At 41.6% G+C, this 20738-nt stretch overlaps 1 protein-coding gene across 2 annotated transcripts in view; it reads left to right on the top strand.

The window, feature by feature from the left end:
* The first annotated feature begins 9700 nt into the window (after nt 1-9700).
* The window catches only part of IL6ST (interleukin 6 cytokine family signal transducer), a 63165-nt gene continuing 52127 nt past the window's right edge, over nt 9701-20738 (top strand). For both annotated transcript variants that reach the window (XM_055422034.2, XM_055422035.2), the window contains exon 1: nt 9701-9928. The gene's annotated coding sequence lies outside the window, so the exon portion shown is untranslated. The remainder of the gene's footprint in view (nt 9929-20738) is intronic.

The following is a 20738-nucleotide window of genomic DNA, read 5'->3' as shown; positions in this document are numbered from 1 at the left end:
TTCCAGTTATCTCAGAAAGTAGTGTTATTTAATTTTTGCCTTTTCATCAGGCACTGCCATCTTCCCTTGAGGAGACAGACATGCATTTGCCTAAGCCACCATTTAATGCAATTAGTATCGTATCTTTATCCAAATCCTAACCAAGGGGCTGGGAATTCTTATCCATACAAGCCCAGGAAGCACATATTTTTAAACACTCATGTTGGTACTTTCTTACCTATCTGGTTTTAGTATAAGTATCAGACTTGGAGCTGAGGAATGTATTTTGTAACTGAGGAGGATTCCTTCAAACAAGGGCCACCAAAGGAGAGCCCCTTCTTCTGCAGGAGTTGTCAGAGTAAGCAAAGAGAAAATCTGCTCCAACTCCTCAGGATGGTGTTCTGAAAGCAGTCTGGGCCATCCCAAAGCTGTGGTCCCAATACCTGACTTCTTTATCCTATATGCATGTCTAGGAACAGTATGAACCTAACTGCTACTCATTCTGCATTAGCCTTTCCGTCTCTGGAGCCAAGCTCCCTGTGAAAAAGGTAATAAAACATTATTGACCAGCACAGGGCCATTTGACAGGGTTTCCCAGAAGTCCAGAGTTACAAGAAGCTAGATTCCCTCTGCTTCAATTTGTGTTGTTTGACCTTTCGACAGAGTAGCACTTATTTCATTTCAAACTCTCTGGCTTTACTATAGTTATTCATTAAAATGAAATCAAATCAGAAATAACATTAGGACGTTTCTGCTAACATCTCAATTTTAAAATGACAGTCATAAAACTCTGGTATTACAAGTCCGAATACGGTCACCAATAATATAAGTGGACTTCGAGTAACTAGAAGGGAGGAGGAGGAGCCTTTTGAAGTTCTGATCATGTTCTGGTTCTTGATCTAGATGCAAGTTATGTGGCTGTGTTCAGTTTGTGAACATTTTTCAAACTGTACTTTTATAGTATGCTCATTATTCTGTATATGTATTATCCTCAAGTAATATTTTAAGTGTTTAAGCCATTTTGAGTTGATCTTTGTGTATGGTGTGAGGATGTGTTCTAACTTCATTGATTTACATGTATCTGTTCAACTTTACTGTCTGAGCCACTACAGAAGCCCAGACTTTCCCAGCACCACTTGCTGAAGAGACAAGCTCATCTTCATTGTATTAATATATTCCGGACTCCTTTGCCAAAGACTAATTGACTGTAGGTGTGTGTGTTTATTTCTGTTCCAGTGATCCATATGTCTGTTTTTATGCCAATACCATGCTGTTTTCATTACACTAGCTTTATATTCAGTAGCATTTTTGAAATGGAGATGTAATGTTGCTAAGTTTTGTTGCATAAAATGCATTTTTCCTGTTTTCTAGCTTAGAAATTTACTTACAACTTGATTTAAGTTCATATTTCATTTCAAACTTCTTTTATTAAGTGTATTACAATGTCCCTTAAACAGCTTCATTTTGAAACATATATTGAATGAACTACTTTTAATTCTTTTCAGTGAATTAGATACTATTAGGTTCCAAAGATTTTAACACATACAGCAATACTGTTTCCAGTTATTTGAACTGATGTTTAATTTTTTTTAATTTTCCAAGGTATTTTAGGCTAATAATGAAAAATATAAAATGATGAACAAAGCTAGTGGAGGTGATGGAATTCCAGTAGGGCTATTTCAAATCCTGAAAGATGATGCTGTGAAAGTGCTGCACTCAACATGACAGCAAATTTGGAAAACTCAGCAGTGGCTACAGGACTGGAAAAGGTCAGCTTTCATTCCAATCCCAAAGAAAGGCAATGCCAAAGAATGCTCAAACTACCACATAATTGCATTCATCTTCAGTTCAGTTCAGCTCAGTTCAGTCACTCAGTCGTGTCCGACTCTCCACGACCCCACGAATCACAGCACGCCAGGCCTCCCTGTCCATCACCAACTCCCGGAGTTCACTCAAACTCATGTCCACAGAGTCGGTGATGCCATCCAGCCATCTCATTCTCTGTCGTCCCCTTCTCCTCCCGCCCCCAACCTTTCCTAGCATCAGAGTCTTTTCCAGTGAGTCAACTCGTCGTATGAGGTGGCCAAAGTATTGCAGTTTCAGCTTTAGCATCAGTCCTTCCAATGAACACCCAGGATTGATCTCCTTTAGAATGGACTGGTTGGATCTCCTTGCAGTCCAAGGGACTCTCAAGAGTCTTCTCCAACACCACAGTTCAAAAGCATCAATTCTTCGGCGATCAGCTTTCTTCACAGTCCAACTCTCACATCCATACATGACCACGGGAAAAACCATAGCCTTGACTAGACGGACCTTTGTTGGCAAAGTAATGTCTCTGGTTTTTAATATACTATCAAGGTTGGTCATAACTTTCCTTCCAAGGAGTAAGAGTCTTTTAATTTCATGGCTGCAATCAGCATCCGAATGTTCAAGCTGGTTTTAGAAAAGGCAGAAGAACCAGAGATCAAATTGCCAACATCCGCTGGATCATCAAAAGAGCAAGAGAGTTCCAGAAAAACATCTATTTCTGCTTTATTGGGGAGAAGGCAATGGCAAGCCACTCCAGTACTGTTGCCTAGAAAATCCCATGGATGGAGGAGCCTGGAAGGCTGCAGTCCGTGGGGTTGCTAAGGGTCGGACACGACTGAGTGACTTCACTTTCACTTTTCACTTTCACACATTGGAGAAGGAAATGGCAACCCACTCCAGTGTTCTTGCCTGGAGAATCCGAGGGACGGGGGAGCCTGGCGGGCTTCCGTCTATGGGGTCACACAGAGTCGGACACGACTGAAGTGACTTAGTAGCAGCAGCAGCAGCTGCTACTTTATTGACTATGCCAAAGCCTTTGACTGTGTGGATCACAGTAATCTGTGGAAAATTCTGAAAGAGATGGGAATACCAGACCACCTGACCTGCCTCTTGAGAAACCTGTATGCAGGTCAGGAAGCAACAGTTAGAACTGGACATGGAACAGACTGGTTCCAAATAGGAAAAGGAGTACACCAAGGCTATATATTGTCACCTTGCTTATTTAACTTATATGCAGAGTACATCATGAGAAACACTGGGCTGGAAGAAGCACAAGCTGGAATCAAGATTGCTGGGAGAAATATCAATAACCTCAGATATACAGATGACACCACCCTTACGGCAGAAAGTGAAGAGGAACTAAAAAGCCTCTTGATGAAAGTGAAAGAGGAGAGTGAAAAAGTTGGCTTAAAGCTCAACATTCAGAAAACAAAGATCATGGCATCTGGTCCCATCACTTCATGGGAAATAGAAGGGGAAACAGCGGAAACAGTGTCAGACTTTATTTTTTGGGGCTCCAAAATCACTGCAGAAGCTGATTGCAGCCATAAAATTAAAAGACGCTTACTCCTTGGAAGGAAAGTTATGACCAACCTAGAGAGCATATTAAAAAGCAGGGACATTACTTTGCCAACAAAGGTCCGTCTAGTCAAGGCTATGATTTTTCCAGTGGTCATGTATGGATGTGAGAGTTGGACTGTGAAGAAAGCTGATCGCCGAAGAATTGATGCTTTTGAACTGTGGTGTTGGAGAAGACTCTTGAGAGTCCCTTGGACTGCAAGGAGATCCAACCAGTCCATCCTAAAGGAAACCAGTCCTGGGTGTTCATTGGAAGGACTGATGCTGAAGCTGAAACTGCAATACTTTGGCCACCTCATGTGAAGTGCTGACTCATTGGAAAAGACCCTGATGCTGGGAGGGATTGGGCGCAGGAGGAGAAGTGGACGACAGAGGATGAGATGGCTGGATGGCATCACCGACTCAATGGACATGAGTTTGAGTAGGTTCCAGGAGTTGGTGATGGACAGGGAGGCCTGGTGTCCTGAGATTCATGGGGTCACAAAGAGTCAGACACAAATGAGTGACTGAACTGAACTGAGGTGACTGAACCTGGTAAAAGCAGGACCAAAAACTTAGAAGGAGGGAAATTTTAAAAGAATAAGATTGTTCTTCTTGGGCATTCAGAAGAGAGGAAAAGGATACTCAAAAATGATGGTCCTGATTTTTCCAGGGAATAGTGAAACAAGGCTCTGCAATAGTGTTGGGATAGAGCTGCCAGTTCAGGGAACTAGGAAATAACATTGACAAGGTGCCGTGGCTGAAGGTCAACGGAATTAAAGATACTAGTGAGAGTGCAACTAAAATGGTTGATAAAAGGGTTCTCAGAGTTTAGGAAGATAAGAGAAGGTGGGAAGTAACTGATAAACTATGAGAAAAAAAATCGGAGGTCACTAAGGACAAATGACAGACTCAGTGGGAGTAAGTAAGAGAGGCAGAAGGTGGGTGGCTGTGGGTAGAGAAACTCACAATCCAAAATTTTGCAGGTAGTGTACTTTCATCTGATGACTGGCCTCAAGGTGTGGCTACATGTGTGGGTTCCTGATATAGAGTGAAGTTGAAGATGACTGAAAAAAAGAAAGATGAGAAATTGTGAGGTCAGGGTGCTAATGAGTCATTATCATGGATGCTGAAATCATTGGGTCAATGAAGGACTTGGGGATAGTTCACGGCTGACACAGAGTTTCAGAAACACAATTGGGCACAGGCAGGAAGTGGACGGCCAACCTGAGCAAGGCCAGATTTATGCAAATAGCAAGGCAGGCAGTTGGTCTTTGAAACTTATCACCTTTGTCTGTTCTGTAGCATTATCCCTTAGTTTTGTTCATTTGCTGTCAAGTAGCCTCCAAGTGCTCATGTTGTCCTCTCACTGTACAGGCTCCCTCTCTGCTTCTGATATATCTAAAATCCTGAATAAGTCTCAAAGCACAAATGGAAAGTTCTCAATAGTTATATCACTTTTTCCCACTTTGCATTTTACAGGGTATTCTAATGACAAATCCTTATCCTGAAAGTGGTTGTTTCAGGACCATTACCTCACAGAAGTTTTCCAAAGTCATGTAATTCCAGCCCATAGGAGATGAGCTCTTGCTGTCCTGAAAAATCTATCTCCAATATTGATTTATTGTTTTAGCCAAGGACTTTAACCATTCCCAGGGCTTCCACGATGGCTTGGCAGTTAATAATTCTCCTGCAATGCAGGAGATGCGGTTTGACCCCTGGGTCAGGAAGATCCCCCAGAGGAGGAAACGGCAACCCACTCCAGTGTTCTTGCCTGGAAAACTCCATGGACAGAAAAGCCTGGTGGGCTATAGTCCGTGGGGTTGCAAAGAGTCAGACACGATGGAGTGAAGTGCACAAATTAATCATTCCCCACAAAATGTGAGTTTTTTATGGGTTAGTGTTAGCCAATACAAAGATATCCACAAAAGAACTAACTCAGTTCTTTGCTTTCCTGCCTAGTGTACAATACAGGCTAGTGTGCTGTGAGATATTGATTCCCTCTATCTACTTCTATGCCAGAGAAGTATTGTCATTTTCAGTATACACTGCAGTATAAACAAAAAGGTTGAGGAAGCACTTTCATAATAGACATTCAAGAAAGATAACAACAAATGTTTATTGAGCATCTACTGTGTACCAAACATTTCATGTATTTTAGTTCATTTACCCTTGGTAGCAATCTGTTAGGTTGGTACTGTCAACTACAAATTGGCATTTGCCATCTATCTCTACACAGATTAAATCATTTACAGCTGCAGCTGTTGATTTTCAATACCTCCTGAAAGGAGTCCAGGAGGTCAGAGCAGAAATGAGGCATTTGGTGCTCTGGGAAAAACTGGCAGGACAGGTCTTCAGATGGTTAGGTATTTTCAGGAGCTGATTTCAAGAGCCCAGTTCTTGTATCTCTTCATATCTAGAAAGGCACCAAAATCCTTGCTGGTGATGACTGCTCTTTGTGACTAGCAGAAACCTGCAAAAAGAAAAAAAAAAAAGTGCTTTAGTGCACGTACTCCCCTTTCACCAAAATCCCGTATATATGTACTTTCCCCCTACCTCTTTGAAGCAGTTTCTCAGAGGCATCTGAGGCGCTGTCTCCTGTGCTATTGTCTTTGCTGCTGCTGCTAAGTCGCTTCAGTCATGTCTGACTCTGTGTAACCCCATAGACGGCAGCCCACCAGGCTCCCCAGTCCCCAGGATTCTCTAGGCAAGAACACTGGGGTGGGTTGCCATTTCCTTCTCCAATGCATGAAAGTGGAACGTGAAAGTGAAGTCGCTCAGTCGTATCCAACTCTTCGCGACACCATGGACTGCAGCCCACCAGCCTCCTCCATCCATGGGATTTTCCAGGCGAGAGTACTGGAGTGGGTTGCCATCACCTTCCCCGGTGCGTTTGTCTTCATTTTGCCCCAAATGAAACTTAACTTGCAACTCTCACATCTTACACTTTTTTAAAGTTGACAGTACTGTTTTCTTCTCATTTGATTGAAGAATCTGAGAAGACCTGCCCAAGTTCATAGACATGGAAGGTAGCAGCACCAGTATTCAAACCCATGCAATTTGAAAACAGAAAGTACACTTAACTGGTATACATTACCCCTAAATAAATGTCCATTAGATCTAAATGAAATTTTTAAGTTTTTTTTTTGGCTGTGTTGGGTCTTTTCTGCTGCATGGGTTTTCTCCAGTTTGTAGCTCTTTAGTTGCAGTTCGCAGGCTTCTCATTATGGTGGTTTCTCTTGCTGCAGAGCACAGGCTCTAAGGTGTGCGGGCTTCAGGAGTTGCAGCACGTGAGCTCAGTAGTTGTGGCTCCCGGCTCTAGAGCACAGGCTCAATAGTTGTGGCACACGGATTCAGTTGCTCTGCAGTACGTGGGATGATTCCAGATTAGGGATCAAACCTGTGTCCCCTGCATTGGCAGGCGAATTCTTTACCACTGACCCACCAGCTGCTGCTGCTGCTGCTAAGTCACTTCAGTCGTGTTCGACTCTGTGCGACCCCATAGGCGGCAGCCCACCAGGCTCCCCGGTCCCTGGGATTCTCCAGGCAAGAACACTGGAGTGGGTTGCCATTTCCTTCTCCGGTGTGTGAAAGTGAAAAGTGAAAGTGAAGTCGCTCAGTCGTGTCCGACCCTTAGCGACCCCACGAACTGCAGCCTTCCAGGCTCATCCATTCACAGGATTTTCCAGGCAAGAGTACTGGAGTGGGTTGCCATTAAGCCCCAAAATTTTTTTTTTAATTTTAATTTTTTTAATTGAATGATACTTTATTTACAATTTTGTGTTAGATTCAAGAGTATAGCAAAGTGATTCAGTTACATATACTATTTTTTTCAGATTATTTTCCCTTATTGTTGCTGATCAGTCACTAACTTGTGTCCAACTCTTTGAAACCCCATGGACAGAAGCACACCAGGCTTCCCTGTCCTCCACTATCTCCCTGAGTTTTTCAAACTCATGTCCGTTGAGTTGGTAATGCCATCCAACCATCTCATCCTCTGTCGCCTGCTCTCCTCTTGCCCTCAATCTTTCCCCGCATGAAAGTCTTTTCCAATGAGTTGGCTCTTCAAATCATGTGGTCAAAGTATTGAAGCTTCAGCTTCAGCCCTTCCAATGAATATTCAGGACTGATTTCCTTTAGGATTGGCCAGTTGGATCGCCTTGCAGTCCAAGGGACTCTCAAGAGTCTTCTCCAGCACCACAGTTTCACAGCATCAGTTTGGCACTCAGCCTTCTTTATAGTCCATCTCTCACATCCATACATGAGTACTGGAAAAACCACAGCTTTGACTAGACGGACCTTTGCTGGCAAAATAATGTCTCTGCTTTTTAATATGCTGTCTAGGTTGGTCATAGCTTGTCTAGGGTCCAAGGAGCAAGTGTCTTTTAATTTCGTGGCTGCAGTCACTGTCCACAGTGATTTTGGATCCCAAGAAAATAAAATCTGTCACTGTTTCCACTTTTTCCCCATCTATTTGCCATGGAGTGATGAAACAGGGTGCCATGATTTTAGGTTTTTTTTTTTTGTTTTTTTCATGATCTTAGTTTTTGAATGTTGAGTTTTAAGCCAGCTTTTCCACTGTCCTCTTTCACCTTCATCAAGAGACTCTTTAGTTCCTCTTAACTTTCTGCCTTTAGGGTGGTATTATCTGCATATCTGAGGTTGTTGATATTGACTATAGTTCCCTGTGCAACTGGAGAAGGCAATGGCAAACCACTCCAGTACTCTTGCCTGGAAAATCCCATGGATGGAGGAACCTGGAAGGCTGCAGTCCGTGGGGTCGCTAAGGGTCAGACACGACTGAGCGACTTCACTTTCACACATTGGAGAAGGAAATGGCAACCCACTCCAGTGTTCTTGCCTGGAGAATCCCAGGGATGGTGGAGCCTGGTGGGCTTCCATCTATGGGGTCACACAGAGTCGGACACGACTGAAGTGACTTAGCAGCAGCATACAGTAGGTCCCTGGTTATCTGATTTATTGATGGACATGAGTTTGAGTCAACTCTGGGAGTTGGTGATGGACAGGGAGGCCTGGCTTGCTGTGATTCACGGGGTTGCCAAGAGTCGGACACGACTGAGCTACTGAACTGAACTGAACTGAGTGTGCATATAAAACTCCTAATTTATCCCACCTCATTTAACATTTTATAAGTTTGTTTTAAAATAAATACACCTATAAATGGCTAAGCTAGAATACAATCCAGTCACTCTCTGGAGGTTAGATATAGGACAGGAAGCAGCAAGAACCAAACACACAATGGAGCTTTGTCTCTTCTGCCGTACAACCCCCAAGCTTGCCTGGGACTCCCTTAGCTAGACACAAAAAGGCCCACTTTCCTGTGTTTTAAAAATTATCTGATCAACTAAGAGATCATAATGTGCTTTGTGTTTTACTGTATATGAATCCTCAATACAGTGAAGAACCTTACAATTGTTAATTTATGGGTATAATTTGTTCAAGTCCATTAAATCATTATTGCCCTCCAATACCCTGCCATTCTTCCACAAAAGGCGGTGGCTTTGGGTGTGTTTCTTGATACACACACACACACACACACACACAATCACCATTTATCTTTTAAGCTTCTCATCTTACTTTGAAAAAAATATATATCAAAGTGAGCCTAAATGTTCATTTTCCAGACCACTAGCTGGAAAGAGAAAGGTTGTAATGGAACTTATTTTTATTTGGTATTTTTGTCACAGATTGGGAGGTACAAATTGAAAGAAAAACTAGTTTCTTGGCGTGTCACCAACTCTGAGGTTCTCTGATCGATCACACCCAAACATACTTATTAACTTAAAAACATGTATCATGGCAAGGTTCTTTTATGTAAGACATGGACCGAAGCCGCCACAATCTGCGGTTATCTCACATGGAATCATTGTCACCGAGCCCTTCACGTTCCCTGAGGAACTCCCACGTTTCCCCAGTCCCCAGGGAGAGCCGGCGGTCCCTTGCGACTCCGAGGTCCCTGGGGAAGGCACTGAACGCAGGCCAAAAGGGCCGCGGCAAGAAGTGAGGACGGACCGCGCGGGTAGGACCGGGCTTTAGTTCACGACCCTATTATTCCACGGAAAAATGGAACATTCCGCTCCTTCCGCCCTCAGAGGGGAGGTGGGGGAACCCTTCGATCTAGCCTGGGAGAGGCGACGCGGGCGCAGCCACCGGAATCCGGGACGCCAGGAACCGCGTTACGGGAATAGCAGCAGCTCGGAGTACCGCCTCCTCGCCTTCGGGCTACCGCTGAGCCAATGCCGGAGCGCGCCGGGTGTCACAGGGGCCAATCAGCTTACAGAGTCCAAGTCCGGGGGCGGGGCGTTAAGGGGCGCCGCGGGGCGGGGTCAGGGGGCGCTTTGCCCCGCCGCGGGAGGAGGGCCGCGTGCCGCGTCTGCTGGAAGGTCCCGGGAGCCAGCAGGAGCTGGGGCGAGGAGCCGACAGGCCCGCGGAGCCGCGCGGGGAAGGCCCGGGAGCAGCTGAGCTTGGGGCCGCTGCTGCTGGACGAGGGACTCGGCCGGGCCAGGCGCCGGGTGGGACGTGCTCTGTGGAGACGCGGAGGAGCGAGTCACCGCGGCCTGAGGTGAGGAGGGGCCTTGGCCGGGTTGAAGGGCCGTGTATCCGGAGGTTGAGGGCTGCGTCGGGGCGGCCAGGTTAGGGGACTCGAGGGGCCACCCTCCGGGAGAGGGGCGCCTCGACAGCGCGCGCCCCAAACTTTTTGTTACCCCAGCCTGGAAATCCCCACATTCCTTTCTCTCCCTGTTCCACATCTCCGAATTTGATCTCCACAAGTTTATCACCTAGATTTCCCAAAGGTAAAGAAAATCTTCACTTACACATAAACACACACGCACACACAGACACACACACACACACACACCCCTTCTTAAGCCTCTAGTTTCCGACGCCTTTCTTGACTATACCCCTTTTTGACTACCAAGTCCCCGTTTTCCCCCGGTCCCTCTTCTATCTCCCTTAAATTCCATTAGCCCCGCACTTGACCTTTCATTTTCAACTCGGAAATTTCCTTTTCTTCATTGTAACGCTTCAACATTGCTGAAAGTTACACCGTGTACTAAAATTCCTCGCCAATACCTCTTTTCATCTTTTGATTGCTTACAGAGCCAGGCCCTAATGAACCCCACATATCACTGTATCCTAAAGGCGCCGGATTTTTAAAAAATTCTGTCACCCCTCCCCCAAATTTAAAGATCATTCCAAGAAGCAGCGTTCTGTTTTTCAGTATTTTTTCGAACTGAAAAAGAACAAAATCACAGCTTAAAAATGAGACCTGCCACTTTTGTTCTTTTCTTCTTCCCATTTCAGTTTAATTTGTGTAGTATTGGGCATTTCAGCGATTATACCGCTTTAAAATAATTGTTAGGATGCCAGGATGAAATTCTAAAAGATTGGAGTGTTTGGTTTAGTCAGTACTGTAAACAAACCCTTTAGACTGTGTGACTGCCAGCTTCAAGTTGGAACAACTCTTAGTTTGAAATTACTGACTCAGATCATCATATGAGCTGTTCGCCATTATCATAATTTCTTAAATTCTTGTTAATTTCTATTTGGAAGTATTTTTGAACTGTAAACTGGAATACTACAATTAAAGAACCAACTTGCTATTAAGTTAAATTGTGCTTTTCAAATATTTCTCTTTGGGGACAATTTTGAATACTTGTTTTTAAGCACAAGTGGAAGAAAAAATTACTGGATGGAGAAAGTGTCATAAAAGATGAATTTTGTGGTAGAATTTTTCCTTCATCCCAATTCTGTATTATTGACTCTACATGTTTAATTTTCTCATAGGTAATTTAGAATATACATGGTTAATTTAATACATTTCTTATGTACTGAAAAATGTGTTCAGTTATGTATGAATTACCATATTTTCAATTTATTGAAAAATTTTCCAAGGGAATTTACATTTCAGTTAAATGTTAGGGTGGATGTCGATTGTCCTATATCTGTGAAGTTGATGTTACAGTACACACTTTATAAAAAAGGAAACTAAAGCTCAGTGTCCCTTTGAAACCTAGATCTGTGTAATTCCAAATCCTGCACTCTCAATCAGTCATTTTGTCATGCTAACATGTTTCTCATAGAGGGTCCACTGCTACAATTTGGTCTGGGAAGAACTCCCCAAAATTCCTCTGCAGGGAGGGTTTTTTTCCTCCCAGAAGCTATTTGAGAGCAGCTTATTTTAATGGGAGTCAGAATTCCCTGGCGCTAGTGCATTTGCAGTTTGGCTCTTAGAGAAGCATGGAATGTTCTCCCAGTCTTCTCCATTTCTTTGATTGCAAAGACATTTTTATCAGAGTTGAAGTTTCTACTGAGCTTTTTTATGTTACATAACAAGTACTAAGCACTTAGTAGTTATTGTAGGAACTCAGAAAGGTGCATGAATTGTCCTTACGACCTTCAAAGAGTTTACAGCAATTGGGTAGACATTTTGTGAAAAACAAGGATGCAAGGTAGTTTTAATTAAATGCAGAGTGATACAGAAGATGCTATAAATACCCAGATTAGGAAGTAATCATTTATGGGTTGAAATGATCAAAGGATTTACCAGAGGTCATCAACCTTGAAACCTGGGTAGGTAGGTGGTGGTTTAGTCGCTAAGTCGTGTCCGACTCTTTCGACCCTGTGGACTGTAGCTTGCCAGGCTCTTCTGTCCATGGGATTTTCCAGGCAAGAATACTGGAGTGGGTGAAACCTGGGTAAGATTTGGATAAAGGGAAAAATGAAAGGAGCCCATTCCAAATAGAGGTCTATATGGAAAGGGTCAAAAATAATCAAGGTATAGTCATTATAGTAGTACAATGTGTGTGTAATGCTTATTTTGTGTCAGTCACTGTTTTGAACACTTTGCTTATATTAATTCATTTAATCTTCATAACCTTATAAAGTAGATCTTATTATTTTCCTTTTATAAAGAAAGACACCAAGGCATAGAGAGCTTAATTAACTCACCCGGTGCCACAGGGCTATTAAGTGGTAGTTGTTATTGTTCATTCGCTAAGGGGTTGTTTCCAACTCTTTGCAGACTCATGAACTGCAGCACGCCAGGCTTCCCTATCCTTCACTGTCTTCCAGAGTTTGCTCAAACTTGTATCATTGAGTCAGTGATGCCATCCAACCATCTCATCCCCTGTCACCCCTTTCTCCTCTTGCCTTCGATCTTTCCTAGCAGCAGGGTCTTTTCCAGTGAGTCAGCTCTTCACATCAGGTGGCCTAAGTATTGGAACTTCTGCTTCAGCATCAGTCGTTCCAGTGAATATTAAGGGTTAATTTCCTTTAGGATTGACTGGTTTGATCTTCTTACTGTCCAAGAGACTCTCAAGAGTCTTCTCCAACACCACAGTTTGAAAGGATCAATTCCTCAGTGCTCAGCCTTGTTTATGGTCCAACTCTCACATCCATATGTGACTTCTGGAAAAACCATGGCTTTGACAAGATGGACCTTTGTCGACAAAGTGATGTCTTTGCTTTTTAATACACTGCCGAGGTTTGTCATGGCTTTTCTTCCAAGGAGCAAGTGTCTTTTAATTTCATGGCTGCAGTCACTGTCTGCAGTGATTTTGGAGCCCAAGAAAATAAAATCTGTCACCGTTTCCACTCTTTCCCCATCTGTTTGCCATGAAGTGATGGGACTGGATGCCATGATCTTAGTTTTTGAATGTTGAGTTTTAAGCCATCTTTTTCACTCCCCTCTTTCACCTTCATCAGGAGGCTCTTTAGTTCCTCTTCACTTTCTGCCATTGAAGTGTTATCTTCTGAGGTATATCCAGAATTTATACCTTGACATCCTGACTTCAGAATCTGAGCTCCTGAAGCTGGTAAGTATACTATCTCTTCATATAGTATACTTGAGTGACAGCTGGAATAATATGGCCATTCCAGAAGGTCTTTTAAAACCCACTCTTAATTGTCCATTGTGTGCTTCAGAGGGCTTCCCTGTTTGCTCAGTGGTAAAGAATCCATTTGCCAATGCAGGAGATGTGAGTTCAATCCCTAGGTCTCGAAGATCTGCTGGAGAAGGAAATGGCAACCCACTCCAGTCTGCTTGTCTGGGAAATCCCATGGACAGAGAAACCTGGCGGGCTGCAGTCCGTGGGGTTGCAAAAGAATCATGCATGACTTAGCAACTAAACAACAGCAACAGTGTGCTTTAAAGTATATTGGATTCTCAGGATATAAAAAATATAAACAAAAATTACAATGCAAATGCTATGAATCCTGTTAGGGAACTGTATACAAGTACTTTGGGAGCAAAGATGTTTATGCGAGTGGGGAGGAATTCCACAGAAGAGATAATGTTTCATCTGAGTTATAAACAATTATTATAAAGCAGAGTTTGGGGAAAGACATTTCTAGAGTCAATAGCATTTGTGGAAGCACACTCTGAAAAAAAGTGTATTAGAGAAAGCAGTAGTTTGCTGTGACTTGAGCTTAAAGTCTGTAAGGGTAGCTAGTAGGATATAATATAAGGAAAAGAGCAAATTGTGTGGCATGGTAAAGTTAAGTAAAATGAAGAGCTTAATTATTTGCTTTGCATTTAGGAAACTACAAAAATAATTTCAGCATGATCAGAGTAGAAACCATATTAATTGCAGTTTTCTCTGGAGCTTGAGGGCGAAATCTGAGTAGAGGGTTTTGGTTTTTTTAAAGAATTTAAATATTAAAAAAGAGAAATTGGACAAGCACACTGAAACCAAATTTTCACGTTCTTAAATAGCTAAAATATTGGGCATTATTATTCACCCTTTAAAAAGCTATGAGGAAAAGAGTGACAAGTTTGAAATATGTTTAGAGATATTTCACCCGTCAGTAATAATATTCAGAATGAGTTGGAGGGAAGAAAGAGACCAGAAGCAGGAAGGCAGTTTGTAAGAACTGAGGTGATCAGTGCCTCAATTAGGTTGGTCATGGTAGAGGGTAGAAAAGAAAAAACAAGTGGGAAAGATTATGAAAGAAGATTGAATAAGATTTGTAACTGAGAAAAGCTAGAATGTAATGGATAGGCAAGAGGTAACAAGGGATCGTACAGTAGAAAATTCAAGAAGGATGTGTTTTTAGATCAGGATCCCCTGATAGCTCAGTTGGTAAAGAATCCGCCTGCGATGCAGGAGACCCTGGTTTGATTCCTGAGTTGGGAAGATAGCTTGGAGAACGGATAGGCTACCCACTCCAGTATTCCTGGGCTTCCCTTGTGGCTCAGCTGGTAAAGAATCCGCCCGCAATGCGAGAGACCTGGGTTTGATCCCTGGGTTGGAAAGATCCCCTGGAGAAGGGAAAGGTTACCCACTCCAGTATTCTGGGCTGAAGAATTCCATGGACTGTATAGTCCATGGGGATGCAAAGAGTCGGACAGGACTGTGCAACTTTCAAAAAGCGCTGTGATTTTTTTTTAAGTGGGTGCATTTTTATATTTATGTGTGTTGAGTATGTAGTTTTAGACTTATTACACTTATTTGAGTTACAGGCAGAATATCCAAGATGATATATAACTGAACTTAGAAGGAAGATCTCAGAATATTTGAAATTATTTTGTGTGAAGGTAGCAGTTGAAGTCATACATTTTCAAAAAAGTTGGTATTTTAAAAGAAGAATAGATGCCAAATACTTTTGGATACATTCATAGCCAGAAGATAAGACCTAGCAGAGAATGCTGTGAATGAGACAGTAAAGTGAATAAAGGAAAGAATTCAACCACATGATATGGTTACATAGAAACTGAGAGATATGAAAATTCAGGAAGCAGAGATAATCAGTGTGAAATGCTTCAGAATGTTTGTGATATTGTTAAAATGGCTACAGTCTCTTTTTTATCCTATTTATCATATCTTAGTGCGATTTCATGAGAAATATTAGCCAATTGACATGAATAAGAGAGCTCCATCCCTTGAAATGTGGTATATTGTGGATTATTGCTTTAAAGCTGAATGTATATATATCAATAGAAGGAGCTTCATTTCTTTCAGCATAATGAATCTGTTACCCTGTGAAAATCTGAATATTCTGCTTCTAAATTCTCATTTGCTTTTGACCCAGATTAACTAGTTTCATCGTTTGCTTTAAGATAGATTGGTTTTATCATGACTTCTGAATAATGCATTTCATATTGGTCTTCTGTGCAGTGTGTTTGTTTGGATGTTCTGTGGTATGTGTTCCCCTATAGCAATAATTTGTAAAAGGCTTTCTCCAACTCTAAGGTCGAAAATATACTCTCTATTTTCTTCAGTAGTCCTATAATTTTGGTTTTGCATTTACATCGTTAATCAATCCGGGATATATGCTCTTTATTTTTTTGCTTGTGGAACTAGTTGTCTCAATGCTATTTATTGAATAGTCCTCTATTTCTCCAGTGATATCAGTAGCTTTTTTTCCCATAAAATATTAAATTCTTATACACACAGAGACACACACACACTTGTGTCTGTTTCTGGACTTTTTGTTTTATACCTGATTTAATTGTTCCTATGCCAATGCTATGTTTTAATTACTATAACTTTATAGTATGTCTTAATAGATCTAACATCAAGTATTCTGTTTATTCTTTTTGAAAATTGGCTTCTGGCTGTTCTTTAATATTTTATGTAAAATTTTAAGTTGGTTTGTAAAGTAAACCACATTGCAAGTTAAATTAAAATTGTATTGCATTAATATATTTGTGAAGAACTGATGTATCTATATGTGTGTGTATATATTTTTTCTTTCCATGGTGTTTAGGTGTTACTAATGAACAATTTTCAGTAAAGTTTTGTAGTTTTCTCCATAAACTTCTTGCATGGCTCTGATTTTACTGTTTTGCCTACATATATTTTATTATTTTAAATGATATTATCAATAAGATTTTTGTTTTCTATTACATTTTTTAACTGGATATTGCCGGTGTATGGGACAGGGATTTTTTCATGATCTTTTTGTTCAACTGTTATGTTACACTGTCAGTGGTCCTAGTAGTTTGTTAATTGATTCCCTTTGTTTTCATATCATCTACAAGTTTTTCCATTTTTATATCTTATCAATTTATTATTTTTTGTTAAGTCTGCTAGCACAATGTTGGATAAATGATGACTCAAAGCATCTTGTTTGAAGCCTGACCTTAATAGGAATGCTTCTAATTTTTATCTTTAAATATGATTTTTACTATAGGTTTCTGATAAAGTACTGTGGCAGAAACAGCAAGAGCAGCACTGCTAACAGCTGTTACTGTTTATTGAGTATGAGGCAAATGGATTCTAAGCAGTCTGTGTGTGCTGACTTATTTACTCTTGACATTTCAGTAGCTGGTGGTATTATCCTCATTTTTATGGATAGGGAAAATGAAATTTAGAGCTAATAAGTAACTTGCTTAAGATGTTTTACAAAAAATAGAGGATCTAGAATTTTAATACAGGCAGTCTGATTGTAGAGTCCATCCTCTTATCTACTTCATCAAGATAAAGATCCGTCTCTTTCAGTTTTAGTTTTCAGTACTTTGTTGTTATTTAAAAATTTTAAGTGAACAGTTGTTGAATAGTATGAGGTGCTTTTCAAGCATCTAGTGCAGTGATTGTGCTGTTTTCTTTTTAATCTTTTAATAAATCTAGGGGATAGCATTGGTGTATTTCTTATGCTGAGAGATACTTGTGTTGTTTAGGCAGAATACTTATTCAGTTTAGTCGCTCAGTCATGTCCGACTCTTTGTGACTGCATGGACTGCAGTGCGCCAGGTTTCCCTGTCCATCACCAACTCCCAGAGTTTGCACAGACTTATGTCCATGGAGTTGGTGATGCCATCCAACCATGTCATCATCTGTCGTCCCCTTCTCCTCCTCCCTTCAATCTTTCCCAGCATCTGGGTCTTTTCCTGTGAGTCAGTTCTTCACATAAAGTGGCCAAAATATTTGAACTTCGGCTTCAGCATCAGTCCTTCCAATAAATATTCAGGATTGACTTCCTTTAGGATGGACTGGTTTGATCTCCTTGCTGTCCAAGGGACTCACAAGAGTCTTCTCCAACACCACAGTTCAAAAGCATCAATCCTTCGGTGCTCAATTTTCTTTATGGTCAGACTCTTACATCCATATGTGACTACTGGAAAAACCATGTCCAGACAGACCTTTGTCAGTAAGGAAATGTCTCTGCTTTTTAATATGCTGTCTAGATTTGTCATAGCTTTTCTTCCAAGGAGCAAGTGTCTTTTAATTTCATGGCTGAGGTCACCATCAACAGTGATTTTGGAGCCCAAGAAAATAAAATCTGTCACTGTTTCCATTGTTTCCACATCTGTTGGCCATTAAGTGAAGGGACCAGATATGATCTTTTTTTTTAAATGTTGAGTTTTAAACCAGCTTTTTCACTCTCCTCTTTTACTTTCATCAGGAGGCTCTTAAGTTCCTCTTTGCTTTCTGCCATAAAGGTGGTGTCATCTGCATATCTGAGATTACTGATATTTCTCCCAGAAATCTTGATTCCAGCTGGTGCTTCATTCAGGCAGCATTTTGCATGATGTAATCCGCATATGAGTTAAATGACCAGGGTGATAGTATACAGCCTTGACATACTCCTTTCTCAATTTGGAACCAGTTTGTTGTTCCATGTCCAGTTCTAACATTGCTTCTTGACCTGCATACAGATTGCTCAGGAGGCAGATAAGGTGGTCTGGTATTCCCATTCTTAAAGAATTTTTCACAATTTGTTGTGATCCACACAAACAAAGATTTTAGCAGAGTCAGTGAAGCAAAAATAGCTGTTTTTCTGGAATTCCTTTGCTTTTTATATGATCCATCGGATGTTAGCAATCTGATCTCTGGTTTCTCTGCCTTTTCTAAATCCAGCTTGGCATCTGGAACTTCTCAGTTCACGTACTGGTGAAGCCTGGCTTGGAAAATTTTGAGCATTACTTTGCTAGCATGTGAGATGAGTGCAATTGAGTGGTAGTTTGAACATTCTTTGGCATTGCCTTTCTTTGGGACTGGAATTAAAACTGACCTTTTCCAGTCCTGTGGCCACTGCTGAGTTTTCCAAATTTGCTGGCATATTGAGTGCAGCACTTTCACAGCATCATCCTTTAGGATTTGAAATAGCTCAGCTGAAATTTCACCACCTCCACTAGCTTTGTTCATAGTGATGCGTTGTAAGGCCCACTTGACTTCGCATTCCAGGATGTCTGGCTCTAGATGAATGATCACACCATTGTGGTTTCTAGGTCATTAAGATCTTTTTTGTATAGTTCTGTGTATTCTCGCCATCTCTTCTTAATATCTTCTGCTTCTGTTAGGTCCATACCGTTTCTGTCCTTTATTGTGCCCATCTTTGCATGAAATATTCCCTTGCTATCTTTAATTCTCTCGAAGGGTTCTCTAGTCTTTCCCATTTTATTGTTTTCCTCTATTTCTTTGCATTGATCACTGAGGAAGGCTTTCTTATCTCTCCTTGCTATTCTTTGGGACTCTGCATTCAAATGGGTATCAGTTCAGTTCAGTTCAGTTCAGTCGCTCAGTTGTGTCCGACTCTCCGCGACCCCATGAATTACAGCACGCCAGGCCTCCCTGTCCATCACCAACTCCCAGAGTTCACTCAAACTCATGTCCACAGAGTCGGTGATGCCATCCAGCCATCTCATCCTCCGTCGTCCTCTTCTCCTCCCGCCCCCAACCTTTCCCAGCATCAGAGTCTTTTCCAGTGAGTCAACTCATCGCATGAGGTGGCCAAAGTATTGCAGTTTCAACTTTAGCATCAGTCCCTCCAATGAACATCCAGGATTGATCTCCTTTAGAATGGACTGGTTGGATCTCCTTGCAGTACAAGGGCCTCTCAAGAGTCTTCTCCAACACCACAGTTCAAAAGCATCGATTCTTCGGCGATCAGCTTTCTTCACAGTCCAACTCTCACATCCATACATGACCACGGGAAAAACAATTGCCTTGACTAGACGGACCTTGGTTGGCAAAGTAATGTCTCTGCTTTTTAATATACTATCAAGGTTGGTCATAACTTTCCTTCCAAGGAGCAAGCGTCTTTTAATTTCATGGCTGCAGTCAGCATCTGCAGTGAATACCTTTCCTTTTCTCCTTTGCCTTTCACTTCTCTTCTTTACTTATCTTTTTCTAAGGCCTCCTCAGGCAACCATTTCCCCTTTATTCTACTTGGGGATGGTTTTGATCAACGCCTCCTATACAGTGTCATGAACCTCTGTCCATAGTTCTTCAGGCAGTCTATCAGACTTAATCCCTTGAATCTATTTGTCACTTCCACTGTATAATAGTAAGGGATATGATTTAAGTCATACCTGAATGGTCTAGTGGTTTTCCCTACTTTCTTCAATTTAAGTCTGAATTTGGCAATAAGGGGTTCATGATCTGAGCTACAGTCAGCTCTTGGTCTTGTCTTTGCTGACTGTATAGAGCTTCTCCATCTTTAGCTGCAAAGAATATAATCAGTCTGATTTTGGAATTGACCATCTGGTGATGTCCATGTGTAGAGTTGTTTCTTGTGTTGTTGGAAGAGGGTGTTTGCTACGACTTGTGTATTCTCTGGACAGAACTCTGTTAGTGTTCACCCTGCTTCAGAACTCTGTTATGTTGCCCTTGCCCATTTTGTACTCCAAGGCCAAATTTGCCTGTTATTCCAGGTTTTTCTTGACTTCCTACTTTTGCATTCTAGTCCACTATGATGAAAAGGACATCTTTTTTTGGTGTTAATTCTAAGGTCTTTTAGGTCTTCATAGAACTGTTCAACTTAAGTTTCTTCGGCATTAGTGGTTAAGGCATAGACTTGGATTACAGTGATGTTGAATGGTTTACCTTGGAAATGAACCAAGATAAGATCATTCTGTCATTTTTGAGATTGTACCCAACTACTGCATTTCAGACTCTTTTGTTGAATCTGAAGGCTACTCCATTTCTTCTAAGGGGTTATTGCCCAAGGTAGTGGATATAATGGCCATCTGAATTAAATTCACCCATTCCGGTCCATTTTTGTTCACTGAATCCTAAAATGTTGATGTTCACTCTTGCCATCTCCTGTTTGACCACTTCCAGTGTACCTTGATTCATGAACCGAAGATTCCAGGTTCCTGTGTAATATTGTTCTTCACAGCATCGGACTTTCCTTCCATCAGCAGTCGCATACACAGCTGGGCATTGTTTTTGCTTTGGCTCCATCTCTTCATTCTTTCTGGAGTTATTTTTCCTGTCTTCTCCGGTAGCATATTGGGCATCTGCTGACCTGGGGAGTTCATCTTTCAGTGTCCTATCTTTTTGCTTTTTCATACTGTTCATGGGGTTCTCCAGGCAAGAATGCTTAAGTAGTTTGCCATTCCCTTCTCCAGTGGACCACTTTTTGTCAGAACTGTCCATCATGACCCATCTGTCTTGGGTGGCCCTACACAGCATGGCTTATAG

The sequence above is a fragment of the Moschus berezovskii genome, chromosome 18, assembly GCF_049115385.1.
Source record: "Moschus berezovskii isolate FMDL1 chromosome 18, NW_MosBer_1.0, whole genome shotgun sequence".
NCBI lineage: Eukaryota > Metazoa > Chordata > Mammalia > Artiodactyla > Moschidae > Moschus > Moschus berezovskii.
This window is presented reverse-complemented; position numbering and strand designations above follow the sequence as displayed.